Source organism: Cetorhinus maximus, chromosome 1, assembly GCF_964194155.1.
Source record: "Cetorhinus maximus chromosome 1, sCetMax3.hap1.1, whole genome shotgun sequence".
Classification (NCBI taxonomy): domain Eukaryota; kingdom Metazoa; phylum Chordata; class Chondrichthyes; order Lamniformes; family Cetorhinidae; genus Cetorhinus; species Cetorhinus maximus.
The window spans coordinates 15,154-34,220 of NC_135879.1; positions in this window are offsets into that span (position 1 = coordinate 15,154).

Here is a 19,067-nt window from a genome sequence, read left to right on the forward strand (position 1 = left end):
GGATAAAACAGCGAGAGACCCGGGGATAGAACAGCGAGAGACCCGGGGATAGAACAGCGAGAGACCCGGGGATAGAACAGCGAGAGACCCGGGGATAGAACAGCGAGAGATCCGGGGATAGAACAGCGAGAGATCCGGGGATAGAACAGCGAGAGATCCGGGGATAGAACAGCGAGAGATCCGGGGATAGAACAGCGAGAGATCCGGGGATAGAACAGCGAGAGATCCGGGGACAAAACAGCGAGAGATCCGGGGATAAAACAGCGAGAGATCCGGGGATAAAACAGCGAGAGTTCGGGAGATAAAACAGCGAGAGATCCGGGGATAAAACAGCGAGAGATCCGGGGATAAAACAGCGAGAGTTCGGGAGATAAAACAGCGAGAATTCGGGAGATAATAGCTGAGTGGAGAGACAGTTGGGAATTGAAAACAGCGCAAGTACAGAAACGTAAGTAGGAAAGTAAGAATTTGTAGACACAGGAGAGGGAGCTGACTTGTGAGTAAGGGCGAGTAATTTCTACTTTCTACTAATCTCCAGTTTATAGTTAATAGTACAAGAATAAGGTTAAAAGTAAGTAAATGTAACTAAAGTTTAGACAAAAAAGTGATTTAAAAGTTTAAGGTGAAGACATGGCAGGACAGCTCAGCCAAGCGGAATGCCCATCCTGTGTCATGTGGGAAGTCGTGGACACTTCTCGTGACCCAGACCATCCTATGTGCAGGAAGTGTCACCGGCTGCACAAGCTTCAGCTCCGTGTTTCAGAGCTTGAGCAGCGGCTGGAGTCACTGAGGTGCATCCGTGAGGCAGAGAGCTACGTGGATAGCACGTTCACAGGTGGTCACACTGCATGTTAGGGGCAAGCAGGCAGATAGGGAATGGGTGACCGCCAGGCAATCCAAGAGAAACAGGCAGGTAGTGCAGGAGTCCCCAGAGGTCCCGATTACTAACCCCTTTTCCATTCTGGATATTGGTGAGGGCAATGGATCCTTGGAGGAGTGCAGCAAAAGCCAAGTCCCTGGCAGCACGGGTGGCCCAGCTGTACAGGAAGGGAGGAAGAAGAGCAGAAGGGCAGCACTGATAGGGGATTCTTTAGTTAGGGGAGCAGACAGGTGTTTCTACATCCGTCAACATGACTCCAGGATGGTTTGTTGCCTCCCTGGTGCTCAGGTCAAGGGTGTCATGGAACGGCTGCAGGACATTCTTGTGGGGGAAGGCGAAGAGCCAGAGGTCGTGGTCCACATTGGTAATATAGGTAGGAAGGGGGATGTAGTCCTGCAGTCGGAATTTAGGGAGCTAGGTAGAAAATTAGCAAGCAGCACCTCTAAAGTAGTAATCTCCAGATTACTCCCAGTGCCATGTGCCAGTGAGTACAGAAATAAGAGGATAAAATAGAATGCGTGGCTGGATGCGGGTCGTTTTGCTAGTGCTGTTGGGGAGGGTTTAAACTAACTGCAGGGGCGTGGGAACCAGGAGAGAATATTAGAAAGTAATATCAGGGTGTACGGAATGTTAGGAAAGGCAGATAGCACTAAAATCGAGAATAGTAAGCTAATAGATGGAGTTGGAATAAGGGAAAAAGTAATGGAGTCTAAATCAGGGTTACACTGCATGTGTGTGAATGCACGGAGTATAGTAAATAAAATCGGGGAGTTACAGGCACAGATTGCCTTGTGGGATTATGAAGTTGTGGCGATAACAGAGACCTGGTTTAAGGAAGGGCAGATCTGGGTGTTAAATATTCCTGGTTACAAAGTGTTCAGAAAAGATAGGAAAGGGAAAAAAGGAGGAGGGGTGGTGTTTTTGGTTAAGGAGAGTATTGCAGTGCTGGAGAAAGAGGATATGTCAGAGGATTCAAGGACAGAACTGATTTGGATAGAGCTAAGGAATAAGAAGGGTGCAGTTACATTGCTCAGTGTAATATATAGACCACCAGCTAGTGAGAAGGATACAGAGGAACAAGTCTGCAAGGAAATTACAGAGAGGTGTAAACACGGTAGAGTAGTTATAATGGGGGACTTTAATTACCTGTATACAGACTGGGATAGTGGTAGTGTAAGGGGCAGTGAGGGACAAGTGTTCCTAGATTGTGTTCAGAATTTCCTACAGCAGCATGTGTCCAGTCAAACAAAAAAGGAGGCGCTGCTAGACCTGGTTCTTGGGAATGAGGCGGATCAAGTGACATTGGGGGAATATTTAGGGGACAGTGGTCATAGTATCATAAGGTTTAGGATGACAGTGAAAAAGGATATTGGTTATTCCAGAGTAAGAACAATCAACTGGCACAGAGCGGACTTCAATGATAGAAATTAAGTTAAAGGAGAAGAAGTGTGCATACGACAGGTGTCAGGTAGCAAATACAATTGAGAATTCAGAAGGGATGTGAAAAAGCAAATATAAGAAGCAGAAGACTGGCAGCTAACATAAAAGGAAATCCCAAAGCATTCTATAAGTACATCAATGGTAAAAGGAGGATTAGGGCTGATTAGGGACCAAGAAGGGGATTTACACATAGAGGCAAGAGGCATGGTTGAGGTGTTAAATGAATACTTTGCATCTGTCTTTACCTGCGAGGTAGATGCTGCCCAGACCATGGTGACAGAGGAGGAAACTCAGTCACTAGCAGGGTTTAAAATTGATAAGGAGGAGATATTGGATAAGCTGTCGGTACTTAAAGTTGATAAGGCACCGGGACCGGATGAGATGCATCCAAGAATAGTGAAGGATGTGAGTGTGGAAATTGCACAGGCACTGGCAATAATCTTTCAATGTTCCCTGGATTTGGGGGAGGTGCCAGAGGACTGGAGAATTGCAAACATTATGCCACCTTATTCAAAAAAGGTTGTAAAGATCTGCCCTGCAATTACAGACCAGTCAGTTTAACTTCGGTGGTGAGGAAACTTCTAGAAACAATTATTTGGGATAGAATTAATATTCACATGGAAAAATGTGGATTGACTCGGAAGAGTCAGCATGGACATGGAAGAGTGCTTTCAGACATTTCACTACGTTAAAGGTGCTATGTAAATGCAAGTTGTTATTGAGACTCGCCAGTTGATATTAACATTTGGTGATGAAACTTTATTAGCTTATGAGATAGTGACTATCTCTAAGTTTATGTTTAAATATTGTATAAAAATATTGTTTTCTACTCATATCAATGTTGTTGGGAAGACACATCATTGAATACAAAATTGTAGATTGGTTACTGCACAGAAGGAGGCCATTTGACTCGTCTCCATCCCTGCTCTGTAAGAGCTACACAGCTAGTCCCACACCCCTACCTTTTCCCTGTAGTCATGCAAATTTGTTCTCTTCAGATAAGTATCCAATTCCCATTTGAAAACCACGATTGAATCTGCCTCCACCATACTCTCAGGCAGTGCATTCTAGATCCTAATTACTCACTGTGTAAAAGAGGTTTTCCTCATGGCACCTCAGGTTCTTTTGTCATTCACCTTACATCAGTGTTCTCTGATTCTTGACCCTTCCACCAATGGATGTAGTCTCTCCTGATCTACTCTGTCCAGGACCCTCTTGATTCCTCTATCAAATCTCCTTTGAACCATCTCTTTAAGGAGAATCTATCCATGCAACTGAAGCCTCTCATTCTTAGAACCATTCTCTTAAATCTTTTCTGCACTGTCTTCATTGCTTTCACATCCTCCCTGAAGTATAGTGCCCAGAATTGGAGCTGAACCAGTGTTTTATAAAGGTTCATCATAACTTCCTTACTTTTGGACTCTTTGCCTCTAAAGCCCAGAATCCCGTGTGCATTATTTACTGCTTTCTCAACCTGCCCTGCCATCTTCAAAGATTTGTGCATGTATAGGTCTTTCTGCACCCTCTTTGAATTGTATCCTTTGTTTATATTGCCTGCCTTCGTTCTTCCTACCAAAATGTATCACTTCACACTTTTCTACATTAACTTTCACCTGCCACTTGTCCATCCATTCCACCAGCCTGTCTACGTCCTCATGAAATCTATCACTGTCCTTCTCACGGTTCACAATACTCCCACGTTTTGTGTCACCTGCAAATTTTGAAATTTTGGCTTTGTTTGTTTGTTTTGTGTCATCACACTTTTTTTTTCTTTGGGTAATTGTGGGTAAGTTTATCAGGCGGATTTTCAACCTGTTGAACCGTGTCATGGACGCTCCTTCCACGGACAAGCCCTGGAATGGGACTTGAACCCGGAGCTTCTGGCTTAGAAGGAGCCACTACCTACTGAGCCACATGACTTCCATATTGTGCCATGTAACCCTAGTCTAGATCATTAATATAGATCAAGAAAAGAAGTAGTCCTAGTACTACCCCCTGGAGAACATCAGTATATACTGTCCTGCAGTTCGAACAACAAGCATTCACCACTCTTCTCTCTTTCCTGTCACTCAGCCAACTTCATATCCGTGCTGCCAATGTCCCTTTTTTCCCATGGGATTCAACTTTGCTGACAAGCCTGTTATGTGACACTTTATCAAATACCTTTTAGAAGTCCCTATAAACCACATTAGCTTTACTTTATTGAGAAATTGAATCAGCTGGTGAAACATGATTTTCCCTTAGCAAATTTGTGCTGGCTTTCCTTAATTAACCCACATTTATCCAAGTGACTATTCATTTTGCCCTAGATTATCATTTCTAAAATCTTTTCTACCACCAAGGTTAAACTGACCAGCCTGTAGTTGCTGGGCTCATCTTTGCATCTGTTTTTGAACATGGGAGTAACATTTGCAATTCTCCAGCCCTCTGGCACCACCCCTGTATCTAAGGAGGATTTGAAGATTATGGCCAGTGCCAATTATTTCAGTGATGATTTGCTATGGGATGTGGCTGCAGCTTGGCACCAGTCCTAGGGTCAGGGACCTCTGTGGCATGTAGCTTCAACCCCTTGGCACTGGCGCAAGGGCATTGCTAATATCAGTGAGACTCTAAGGTCTTCTGGTGTGAATCTGCTTTGTGCAATGTGTAGCTGCGTTTTTAAAAATAAATTAAAAATCTCGCCTCAAATCATAGAATTATTTACAGCATTAACAGATATTTTTAGTCATAAATTGATAACGTTATGAAACTAGATGTTGAGTGAAAAGTAACTGAAGAGATGGTGTTGGGTGACTGTAGTGCAGAGAAATGGAAATCCATTGCATGTGATGGTACAAAGGGTTTTACGCAGTGCCTGTTGCACCACTTCTCCGCACTAGAGTTCTGCTGCTTGAGTTAGTTAACATGTAAGCTGAGTGCTTTGAACGTTGAGCCCCTGTGACCGATGGTGTCATTTACCAGTAACACTCATGCATTCTTTCTTAAGACAACAGTAATAACAGTGAGAGTTCCTTCATACAAGCAAAGTGACTCTCACTGTTCCTTAAAACTGCATATAGAAAATGTGCCAAGACTGAGGGTTATCTTTTTAGGAACTAACCTCCTGATTTTACAGCAATTTGTCTATTTGTTTCCCAAACCATAAATAAAAATCAGCCCTCAAGAAAGGCCTCAATTCAGTGCAGGGAAAAAAAGATCAAGCGGCCTCCTCCTGAATAAAGTTTCCACATTTCTTTTTTGAAAATATAAACCGTGAATGCTAGATATCGGAAGTAAAACAGAAAATGCCGGCAAGACAGCCCGTTTATAACCTGAATAAAGAAAGACAGGTTTCATGTACGACTGTTAATCACACTTGTTTTTAATTCCTTGTTGGCAAATGCCTGAACCACTTCTCTGCTTCTCAGTCTTTTTAACATGACCATCTGTGTTATTGCATTCCTCATCTCTTCAGCAGTGCTTGTTGGAATCTCAGCTATCTCACTTAATCACTTGGAAAGCAGTGTATGATTAGAACAAGTCAGCAGAGGTTTACTAAGAGGAAGTCCTGTTTGACAAATTTATTTTTTGAGGATGTAACTAGTAGGGTAGATAAAGGGGAACCAGTAGATGTAGTATACCTGCATTTTCAAAAGGCATTTGATAAGATACCATACAAAAGGTTAATAGGCAAAATAAGGGCTTGTGGAGCTGGGGATAGTATTTTAGCATGGATAGAGGATTGGTTAACGGATAGAAAGAGAGTAGGCATAAATGGGGCTTTTTCAATTTGGCAGGCAGTGAATAGTGGAGTGCTGCAAGGATCAGTGCTGGGGCCTCAGTTATTTACAATCTATATTAATGACTTAGATGAAGAGACAGAGAGTAATGTATCTAAGTTTGCTGATGATACCAAGCTAGGTGGGATAGAAAGCTGTGGGGAGGACACAGAGGCTGTAAAGAGATTTGGACAGGTTAAGCGAGCAGGCAACAAGATGGCAGATGGAGTATAATGCAGGGAACTGTGAAGTTATTCACTTTGGTCGTGAGAATGAAAAGCAGAATATTTTTTAAAAGGTGCTAAACTTGTAAGTGTTGATGTTTAAAGAGACTTGGGTGTGCTGGTACAATGAACACAGGTGCAGCAAGCTATTAGGAAGGCAAATGGCAGGTTGGCCTTTATTGCAAGGGAATTGGAGCACAAGAATAAAGAACTCTTGCTACAGTTGTAGAGGGTTTTGGTGAGACCACATCTTGAATACTGTGTGTAGTTCCACATTTAAGAAAAGATATACTTACATTGGAGGGAGTACAGTGAAGGTTCACTAGATTTCTCTCTGGGATAAAAGGGTTGTCCTAGGATGAGAGGCTAAGTAAATTGGGCTTATTGTCTCTGGAGGTTTAAGAATGGGAGGCGATCTCTTTGAAACCTACCAAATGGGGAGGAGGTGATATAGTGGACTAGTATTCCAGAGACCCAGGGCAATGCTCTGGGGACCTGGGTTCAAATCCCACCATGGCAAATGGTGAAATTTGAATTCAATAACAATCTGGAATTAAAAGCTTGATGATGACCATGAAACCATTGCCGATTGTTGTAAAAACCCATGTGGTTCACTAATGTCTTATTGGGAAGGAAATCTGCCGTCCTTGTCTTGCCTGGCCTACGTGTAACTTCAGACGCACAGCAATGTGGTTAACTTTTAAAATGCCCTCTGAACAAGGGCAATTAGCAATAAATGCTGGCCTAGCCAGCAATGCCCACATCCCATGAATGAATAATAAAAAAGAAAAAAATTCTGAAGGGATTTAATAGGGTAGAAGCTGAGAGATTGTACCCACTATTGGGGAAATCTCAAGCACGGGGGCACTGTCTCTGGATAAGGGACTGATCATTTGGGACTGAGATGAGGAGAAATTACTTCATTCAAAGTGTTGTGAATCTTTGGAATTGTCAAGAAGATATAATAATGTCTATAATGTTATTGGAAATTATTTTAAAATAGAGTTTAGTGGTGTCTGAGTCTACGTGTGTGTATGTGTTTGTGTCTTAGCTGGATTCAAGCCAGCTGGTCTAGAGGCTTTGATATATAGAGAAGTAGGTTTGAAATGGTAATTAGATAAACATAGGGAAATAGGGGAGGTGTAAAGGGGGAAATTTGCATTTTTAAATAGACCATTCAAAAGAGCGGGTGAAATATTACTGTTGTGGTGTCTTTGATGAACGGACCACAGGAGACTCAGGTACAGGTTACGATCGTTTATTCGAGCAATTGCAAGGAGGGCACCATCTCAATGCAGCTTGAGACAGTGCTCAAACTACAAGTGTTCATCATATTTATACATTATTGGTCACATACAAGAACATCCTCCAGATTCCGATCTTGTCAACATATAGGTTTACATTAAACACAGGTCTCTGGTACAGAGGTAACCCTACTTTCACCCAGGCAGAGACCTGCTCTCCTATCTAAGCTGGGACCATCTGTGCTCCCCCTATCTGTTGAAGAGCACGCTTAATCTATGTTATTGCCATCCTCTGACTCCAGTCTAACTCCCAGGACCTTGCTGGTGATTGCAAACCCTGAGAATGTGCAAGGTTCAGCATTCTCCCTGTCCCAGCCTGAACTTTAAATGTTAACTACTTAGCAATTGTGGTTTTGCATGCTGGAATATTTTAAGTCCAGTCCCTTGACCATTACTGTATTCCTTTATTTCCCCCTAACAGTCCCCCCTTTTGGCCCTTGGCTTGGCCCAAAGTAGACAACTACAGTGGTGTCCGCTCCCCCCACCTTTACACACCACCACCCATTGATGCTGGCCAGTCATTCAGCATTGGCACGTAAAGGGTACGGGTACTGGTCAAACCATCTGTGTCATCTGGTCCTTTATTCCAAACCTCTGGCTTACCAGATTCCTACTCCATCTACTAAAACTCCCCCAACACCACCTTTTCTGTGACCTCCAGGTGTGATGAATCAAGTATGTTAGATATATAATCAATATCAGCTGAAGTATAACTGGGGCATGGGAGATAATCTGAATCCAGGGGTTTTTTTGTACATTCGAGCCCCAGTTCCACAGGTCTTCCCACCATGTGGAAGAATCTATTTGTTCAATATCCGTCTTTAAGGCTCTAACCTGTTGCTATGGTGTATAGTAAGTTCTGTATATCTGCTGAGCCTGTCCCCGAATCGCGGTGAGATGCTCTGTTAATAGGGAAACTGGTTCAAATACTGTGTCAGGTTATCCTTCAGCCTTTCCTTGACCTGAATAGTAGTTGTTCCTCTCTTGTATATTTCAACCAGTTCCACTTTCCCTACCCTTGCTGGCACCTGTGGGTGTAGGCACACTGAATGATTGTGGATGGGGCATATCTGGTTACTCCCATACTGGATTCCCATACAGTTTGTGGCTGCTTTAAATCCACACTTTGCTTCCTCCGTCTCATATATCGGATGTACACATACTACTGCAGTGGCTTCTATACTACACCCTTCTAATGTGGTGCTAACTATATTTATTTTCTACTCAATGTCCTGCCGGGTGTTGACATAGGTATACCAGGTATTACTAATACAATGTATATTAGCATATTACTATAACATATTCACTATACATTCAACATTCATTCTATATACGCGTGTTAAACCTCTGAGCTGGCAACCGGTCAAGTCATGATTCTTGTGTCGTGAAAGATTAAATAAATGTTCATTAGTTACCCGTAAAGTTACCCCTTCCTTAATCTGTCTTAAATTCTCTCGGGTTTGTTCCAGTGCCCAAGATCCATAGGTGCTGCAAACATCATTTCTGCTCGCTTCGTCTGAAATATCTTTCCCTATTTCAATTAATTTATTGACAGTCCCCGCATGACTTTCGAGCAGGGTAGCCAGGCTTTGATTTAACTGTGTCACATCCTGGTCTGTATTTACTTGCGTATCCTGGATCCCCTGTACCCACCCTAAAATCTCCTTAAGCTTAAAGCTCAGGGTACAGACCTTCTGATCAACAGTTGCTCGGTCGATGGAATTAACTATTGATGTCCCTGTATTGAATACTGTGGCAGCGTCATTTATCAGGCTGCGCTTAGCTCGGTCCCCCTCTGGGCCTGATCGCATCCCGCCATTAAACTGGACCGCTTCAGCCATGAACTGGCTGGTCAGAGCCGTATAGTGTGCTTGGGTGTGGGTTGGGCACCACTGGGGCAGGGCAATACCGGATATGTTCAAGACTATGGGTACCAGCTCATGGTGTACATTATGATATATATACTTCTGATTAACCATTTGTCGGTCCTGGACAAGGTGGATCGGTCGGTGTGGTGTGGACTGAAAGGCTTCAATTATCTCTACTCGGCTTGTGGAAGTAGGTGTGGGAGGTGGCTGGGTCGAAAGCACTTGTTCTCCTACTGTTACATTTATCATTCTCCGTTGCGTGTCACATTCAGCACTGTCCATGCTGTCCTGTGGTGCAGGATGAGCAGTGATGATCCCCGACCTTGTTGCCAGTACTGATACGCCCACGACCAGGATCGTAGATCTGTGGAGACATTAACATCGGCTCCCGTCCTCCGGGTTACCGCTTGGTCAATTGTCATGTATCTTTAACTGTGTGTAATGCCTCCATTTACTTCCTATTCTCATATCTACAAGTGCGCAATATCACCTGTCATCATTACCTCGTATGGTCCATTGTTGCTCTTTGGATTTGCCTGTTTCCATAACCTTAATCACCTGTCGGACTCTGACTTCCTTCCTTAACTCATGCAATTGCTGACTTATTTCCCTCACATATCTCACATCCTTCCTTTTCGTGGTCCTACATCTCCCACTACTACTATGATTCCCTCAGGTAACTGCATTGCTCTCCTTGTCATTATTTCAAATGGGGTGAACCTGGTGGTTCTGCTTGGGGTAGCCCTAAGGCACATTAGAATATTGGGCTGTTCCCTGTCTCTTGAATTGCTTTTGTGATTGATTTTTTTTTTAAAGTTCAGTTCATCCTTCCCACCATCCCCGAGCTCTGTGGCTGGTAGGGAATGTGGAATTTCCGTTTATATTTAAATTTATACATTTCTTTAATGACTCCTCCTGTGAAATGAGTTCCCTGATCTGAACCCATCTGGGTAGGCACCCCCACTCCTTCCAGTTTACTCTCTCCTGCTGCTGTCTCATGTCAGACCTCAATTCCTTAAACAAGTCTACAATGCACCTTCTTATCCTATCTTTCAATAGCTCAGTATCTTCACTTCCAGTGACGGTTCTCTCTGGGAGCTGCTTAACTGTCTATCATCATAGTGTTAATCCTGTGGCCTTACTCTTTGTAGCTCACAGGCACATTAATACAATCAGTAATACATCTATTTAGCCTTTTTCCAGCTTTCCCTTTACTAATATACATCTTGTGGTAAATTGTTGTTAAGTATTATTTCTCCTTACATTTCAATTCCTGAACTACAGATTCTGAATAGTTTTACCTCTAAGTTTTTTTCCCTGACCATGATCATCCTAAGATTCTCTTGATTTCAGTTTCTCTATTGTCTTGATCGCTTATAATGTTTCCTTGCTCTTTAGGCCGTATTAATTATTCTGTGTCAATGAGGATCTCTGTCTCTAGATCCTTACTATCTCCCCCTGTGCGTTTCCAATGTCTCAGTCAATGGCCAGATTATCAAATTCACTTCCCTTAAAACAGTTTGTACATTATGTCCTCTTTGCCTAACTCTTTCTCCTACTTTCCTCATACCATTTTAAACATGCAACAGCTACCATCTTATCTTGTTCAGGTTGCTTGGAGAGACTTTATAGTCCAATAAAGTGTTCTCATAACAGTTTTAAAACAGAAATCAAGCATTGACATGTTTTGCTTCCATATCTTCTTCTCAAACAACATCTTATTGTCTCAAAAGTAACCCACTAAATTGTGTCTGACCCGTTTCTTTTAGAATTATCCCAGATTCATTAACTCGGCCAAAAATTGGATTTCTGCCAAACTTTGCCAAGGTCTTGAGCTTAACTTCATATTTTGGGAACCGACTTATAAATATAAAAGCTTGCAGCATTTGAATTAGTGCCAATTGTTGTCAAACCTTTTAAAATGAAACTTACCTTTTGAGAACTTTAGCAAGAACCAAACCTCAAAATTTTAAACTTTGTAAGAAATGTAATTTACGCTATCAAAATTAAAACTACCTCTTTCTTATGTGTATTGATTTGTATCCAAGTTATAATTCCCGTATGTTTATCGACACATTCTTATATCTTAGATAGCACCCTAGTGATTCAAAAGTAATCTTCTAAATTACACTGTACTTTACACCTCAAGCCTTGTCCCAACTTCAAATTACAGTGCTGTTGGGATACAGATTTCCTTTCATATTTAATTCATCTCTTCATAAGCAACCCCCTTTTTATCCATTGGAACCACCTAGACCGTGTGTTAATGTCTTTTGGTTTTCCAAGAATCCTTCTGAATTTCAGGTAATTTTTCCCCTCAGAATTTTAGAAAACTAACTCGTCTGAGTTAATGTAACTCGTATGTATCAATCCCAATCAGCTTGGAAGCTGGTGATGCTAGTCTGCAAAGGGGGTGGTACAAAGGTTGGTTCATCTAACCCTGTCTAGCTTCATGATACCTTCAAATTGCCACCCTTTTTGCCAGAAACCTCAACTCAAACCTTATACTCAAAACTTTGGAATGTTTTAGTATACTTTTCCTTTAATCTAACATTGGGCTTTCAACCCTAAAGTGCTGAACTGCACACACAAATAACAATTTACGGAGGAAAACACATTAAAGCTCACATACAAATGCTTCCTTGCACACAAACAAACATACATTTAGAAGTATGTATTTATATTCCTGTATCCTTAACTTAACTCTCAGATTCTAAATGAAACTTCAAATAGCAGTGGGGGAAATAAAGGGATCTTGAAGGCTCCACCGATAGGGACAATCAAACTGATGAAAGCTGACATTTCCCCTGCCTGTCAGTGTTTATTAACTCCCCTAGGGGTACGCCCCTTTTCTCTCTTTCTCTCTCTCTCCAGCACAAGCAGCTCTTGTAACTTAGATCAATTCATTTTTTAAGTTACAGAAAATTCAGTAGCGGGTCTTTCGGGTCCCCATCATCCTTCCACATTTTCAGGAAAATCTCGTCATCCCGCACAGGACATTATACACCCCCAATTCCTCTCTCCCTCCCCCAAGGCTTCCTTGACTGCCCTCTCAAACTCCCTGTGCAGCTCTGTCGCCTTCTCCTGATCTGGGATGTCCATAGGCTTCGCCCAGTCTCCACTCCTAGACTGCAGGGGTAATCTTCCCCAACTATCCCCTGGGCATTTAGCCTTCACCAGTATGTGATTATCAAGGGGTTGCATTGCATGGAAATCTTGCATTTCCCGCAGTTTGGTCCAAAAATCTGGGTTGCTATGCCGAGTTTTCAGTGTCAGCAGTTCTTTAAACAAAACCTGTTTCTCCCCTGGGCTGAATGGTATTTGCTTAACTTTCTCCGTAACCCTCTCAATCTCTTCATCCCCTCCCCACCCCTGGGCCCCCTTATCTCTCTTTGCCCTTTAATCCACCTTTCCTGACTTTACTTTTCCTAACAGTTATTGCCATAGGGGCCGTGGGATTCAGTGGGCAGAGTGGGGCGGATGGTTCATATGAGGGCGGAACTGCCTCAGCCCCTTCATAGGTTTCTCCTTCGGAGCTTTTCCCCCTCTTGATCAGTGTCACTACAGCTCCTGCTGCTGCTGCTGCTACCACTGTTCTGATCTGTCCTGGATCTGACTTTGTTTCTCTCTCTCTAATCGACTAGAATTTAGTATTAACCCGTCTACACAACTGTAGGTACAGTGTGATAATAACCATCATCCCTTTCTTTTCCTTATCCTTTTTTTGCTCTAATCACCACTGTTTTTGTTCTCTGGGGGTTCCCTGTGGGTTCCACCCCTCCTTCTGCATTTTAGTGATTATTTTTGGCTGCTGTTCCGCTATGAACCTGGTAATGGAGTCCGGGGCTCCCCAGTCGAGTTCCATGGCGCTGTTTTTCCCTGACAGCATTTGATTCCTATTTTTTCATCTATCTCTGCGCGATACGTTCGCACAGTCCTAACAACTTTTGTATGTGCGGTTTAACAGGGTTCTGGCCTTCCTGCGCGGCTTCGGCTAAGGTTATATTTCAAACCTTAACCAAGCCAGCACGGCTCCACCTCCTCTCGATTGGGTAATGGTCTGGCCTTCCTGCGCACCTCTGGCCCCGCTTGCCCGTCTGCACAGCTCCGCCTATTACCCCAGGCGCCTCCTATCTCCTGTCCTGAGTCCTCCTCTTGATTCTTTGATACTTGACCAGACCGTTCTCGGGTAGGCTTACTGCTCTAACTACGGGTGGTAAATGAATATACTCACCCAGTTTGCAGAGCCGTCCCGAGGATCCGATCCAAGTACCCTGCTCGCAGCGCCAAATTGTTGTGGTGTCTTTGATGAACGGACCACAGGAGACTCAGGTACAGGTTACGATCGTTTATTCGAGCAATTGCAAGGAGGGCACCATCTCAATGCAGCTTGGGACAGTACTCTGCTAAGCTACAAGTGTTCACCATATTTATACATTATTGGTCACATACAAGAACATCCTCCAGATTCCGATCTTGTCAACATATAGGTTTACATTAAACAGACAGGTCTCTGGTACAAAGGTAACCCTACTTTCACCCAGGCAGAAACCTGCCTTCCTATCTAAGCTGGGACCATCTGTGCTTCCCCTATCTGTTGAAGAGCACACTTAATCTATGTTATTGCCATCCTCTGACTCCAGTCTAACTCCCAGGACCTTGCTGGTGATTGCAAGCCCTGAGAATATGCAAGGTTCAGCATTCTCCCTGTCCCAGCCTGAACTTTAAATGTAAACTACATGGCAATTGTGGTTTTGCATGCTGGGATATTTTAAATCAAGTCCCTTGACCATTACTGTATTCCTTTATTTCCCCCTAACAATTACACCTAACCAAGTGAAGCTCAGAAACAACGTGTTTATTTTTTAAAGCTTACTAGTAAAGTGGGTATTATGAAAGGATTTTATTGTTAAGAAGATTTAAAGTTAAAAAAAACCTAGTGACAATGAGAATTTGCATTCAAAGAAGAAAATATCTATAAAGAAAGAGAAGGCAGTTGGTAAAAAGAGGAGGGATTCTAAGATCTAAAGCCTCCAGTCTGTAAGCCTAGTGCCTGTCTGCAAGGACCCAAAGCTGAAAGAAACTCATTTTGAATGCGACTGCCCAGGGTGTGCTTTGCCAGGGGTCTGTTTAAATCTGTATCTTTTACTGTTGTCTTATTGAGGGTCTAACTGAGAGTCACATTAATTAGGGGATTTTTGTAGTTATTATAGTAGTAAATTTATAAACATATGTATGTGCTTACAATCTTTCTTGTATTAATGATTGTTAATTTAGTTTTATAAAAAAAATCCTCTTGAGACTTGGTGGTCTTATTCCTGCTGAACTCAAAGCCTGCATCTCGAAACATACAAATTGCAAAAATGGTTTAAGACAGTTGTTTCAAGTTTCCCTCTGGGATTTGAACAACTCAGCCTTTACCATTGGCTGTGTCATAATAGAATTCTCTAACCCAGAGGGTTGTGGATGCTCCATTGTTGAATTTGTGTAAGGCTGGGATAGAGTTTTGATCTCTCAGGGAATTAAGTGATATGGGGAGTGGGCGAGAAAATGGAGTTGAAGCCCAAGATCAGTCATGATCATATTGAAAGGCGGAGCAGACTCGACAGGCCACATGGTCTACTCCATAGAAACCATAGAAAAGTTATGGCACAGAAAGAGGCCAATCAGCCCATCATGGTTGTGCCAGCCAGAAAAAGATGAAAAAGAAACTAGACACTCATTTTAACCCCACTTCCCAGCACCTGGTTCGTCGCCTTGCAGGTTACAGCACTTCGGAGACAGATCCAAGTACCTTTTAAATGAGTTGAGTGTTTCAGACTCAACCACCGATTTAGGCAGTGAATTCCAGATGCCCACCACCCTCTGGGTGAAAAGGTTTTCCTCGTGTCCCCTCTAATCCTTCTACCAATCACTTTAAATCTATGCTCCCTGGTAACTGACCCCTCAGCTAGGGGAAACAAGTCTTTACTGTCCACCCTATCTAAACCCCTCATAATTTTGTACACCTCAATTAGGTTACCCCTCAGCCTCCTCTGTTCTAAGGAAAACAACCCTGGCCTATCGAATCTTTCCTTATAGCTGCAATTTTCAAGCCCTGGCAGCATTCTTGTAAATCTCCTCTGTACTCTCTCCAGAGCAATTATGCCCTTCCTGTAATGTGGTGACCAGAAGGGTACACAAAATTCCAACTGAGGCCTAACCAGCGTTTTATAATGTTCTATCATTACATCCCTGCTTTTGTATTCTATACCTCGTCCAATAAAGAAAAGCATTCCATATGCTTTCTTTACCACCCTACCCACCTGTCCTGTCATCTTCAAGGACCTGTGGACATGCACTCCTGCTCCTATTCCTTGTGTTCTTGTGAATATGATGTAATTCTCACCAATGATCATTTCTAGCTTGATGCAATGACTTAAGGAAGGAGTGCAATCAAAAAAATTGATTCTGCTATTCTCATTTACACTTCCCCTAGCCTCTAGACTCCTCTTTTGTTTCTATACTTATCCCATTATCATCTCTTTTTGCCTTGCACCATCTTCACTTTAGTTGTCTAATCTCTCTCCCTTTCCGCCCAATCGCGGACCTTTCCTTTGGTTCTATCTCCAATCATTCCTTCCTCTGGACTTGGCTGAACCCTACTATGACTTTTAATTTTCCCTTTTCTGATGAAAGGTCATCAACTTGAAGCATTGGCTGGAATTTTACGCCTCTCCCAGGAGATGGAGAAAGGTGGGGTGTGGTAAAATCAGGTGGCCTGGCGGGGGAGTTGGGGGGGTGCGTATTGCACCTGTCTCCTACTCACGTCTGCTGAAATTTTGCCAAAGATGGGGAGGTTTCAGATGGTCCATCGGCTCTTGGGTCAATTGAGGCTCTTTAGTGACCACTTAAGGACCCTTCATGCTACTGCTGGAATGTTACATTTTGGAAGGAGAGGAAGAAAGGAGAAGGAGACTGGGTAACACTGTTAATAAAGGATGATAACTACAGTTTCGAGAAATGACCTTGGTTTGGAGGATCAAAATGTAAAATCAGTTCGTGTGGAGCTAAGAAATAGGGAAAGAAATCACTGGTGGGAATAGTTTATAAGCCCCCTGACTCTAACTACACTGTAGGACAGAGTATAAATCAAAACATAATGGGGGCTTGTAAGAAAGGTACTGCAATGATCATGGGTGATTTTAATCTACATTTAGATTGGACAAATCAGATTGGCAAAGGTGGCCTGGAAGATGAGTTCATAGAGTGTATTTGTGACATGTTCTTAGAACAATATCTTCTGGAACCAACCAGGGAACAGGCTATTTTAGACCTGGTAATGTGTAATGAGACATAGTAAAGGATACTCTAGGTAAGAGTGGTCATAACATGATAGAATTTCACATTCAGTTTGAGGGTGAGAAATGAGTCTGAAACTAGAATCTTAAATTTAAATAAAGGCACTTACAAAGGTATGAAGACAGTGTCAGCTAAAGTGGAATGGAAAAATAAGTTAAAATGTAAGACTCTAGAAAAGCAGTGGCAGACATTTAAGGAGATATTTCATAACTGTCAACAAAGATGTGTTCCATTGAGAAAAAAAGATTCTATGAGAATGCTCATCCATGCCTAACTAAGGAAGTTAAGGATAGTTTCAAATTGAGAGAAAAGACTTACAATGCTGCAAAGATTAGTGGTGGCCCAGAAATTTGGAAAAAATTAGAAACTAGCAAAGGATGACTGAAAAAAAGGGGAGAAATTGGAGTGTGAGAGAAAACTAGCAAGAAATATAAAAACAGACAATAAAAGCTTCTACAAGTATATACAAAGGAAGAGAGTAGCTAAAGTGAGCATTGGTCCCTTAGCGGGTGAGACTGGGGAATTAACAATGGGAAACAAGGAAATGGCAAAGACTTTGAAGAATTATCCTGTATCTGTCTTCACGGTAAATGACACAAGAGCCATCTCAAGAATAGTAAAAAACAATCAGGAGGAAAATGGGAGAGAGGAACTTAAAACAATAATGATCACTAGAGAAAAAGTACTAGGAAAATTAATGGGACTAAAGGCTGACAAGTCTACTGGACATATAAACATCCGAAATAGGAGCAGAGGTAGGCCATTCGGCCCCTCGAGCTTGCTCTGCCATTCAATAAGATCATGGCTGATCTGTTGTGTTGCGATTTCCACATTCCCATCTACCCCTGATAACCTTTGATTCCCTTGCCTAACAAGAATCTATCTACCTCTGCCCTAAAAATATTCAATGACCCCGCCCCCACCACCTTCTGAGGCAGAGTTCCAAAGTCACACAACCCTCTGAGAGAAAAAAATTCTCCTCCTCTCTCTCCGAAAAGGGTAACCCCTAATTTTAACACAGTGCCCTCAGTTCTGGACTCAGCCATAAGAGGAAACATTCTTTCCACACCACCTTTGTCAAGACCATTCAGGATCTTGTATACTTCAATCAAGTCATCCCTCACTCTTCTAAACTCTAGTGGAAACAAGCCCAGTCTGTCCAACCTTTCCTCATAAGACAACCCACTCATCCCAGGTACCAATCTAGTGAACCTCCTCTGAACCACCTCCAACTCATTTACATCCTTCCTTAAATAAGGAGACCAAAACTGCACACAGTATTCGAGGTGCGGTCTCACCAATGCCCTGTATCACTGAAGCATAACATCCTTACTTTTATGGTCAATTCCTCTCTTAATAAAGGATAGTATTCCATTAGCCTTCTTGATTACGTATTGTACCTGCATACTAACTTTTTGTGACTCATGCACTAGAATACCTAGACCCCTCTGCACTTTGGAATCCTGCAGTTGTTTATCGTTTAAGTAATACTCTTTTTTTTATTCTTCCTGCCAAAGTGACCAACTTCACATTTTCCCATATTATACTCTATGTGCCAGATATTTGCCCACTCACTCAACCTACCTATATCCTAGTCTGGAAACTCCTTATGTCTTCTTCACAACGTACTTTGCTACCTTTCTTTGTGTCATTTGAAAATTTAGCTACCATACCTTCATTCCTCCAATCTAAGTTATTGATATAAACTGTAAAAAGTTGAGGCCCCAGCGCAGACCCCTGTGGGACTCCACTCATCACATCCTGCCAATCAGACAAAGACCCATTTATTCATACTCTGTTTTCTGCCAGCCAGCCAATTCTCTGGCCAGGCTAATATATTACCCCTTACATCATGATCTTTTATTTTCTGCAATAACCTTATCAAATGCCTCCTGGAAATCCAAGTACAGTACACCTACAGAATCACAGAATCTTTACAGTGCAGAATAAGGCCATTCGGAAAGAGCATTCTACCTGGTACAACTCCCCTGCGTTATCCCCGTAACCTTGCACATTTTTTCTTTTCATAGAGCAACCCCAATTCCCTTTTGAGTACCTCGATCAAACCTGCCTCCATCACCCCATCAGGAAGTTTGTTCCAGACTCCAATCACCCTCGGGTGAAAACATTTTTCCTCACATCACCGTTACTTCTTTAGTCAATTATTCTGAATCTGTGCCCTCTAGTTCTTGATGCTCCCTTTGAGTGGGAACAGATTCTCATTATTTACCCTGTCCATACCCATCAGGATT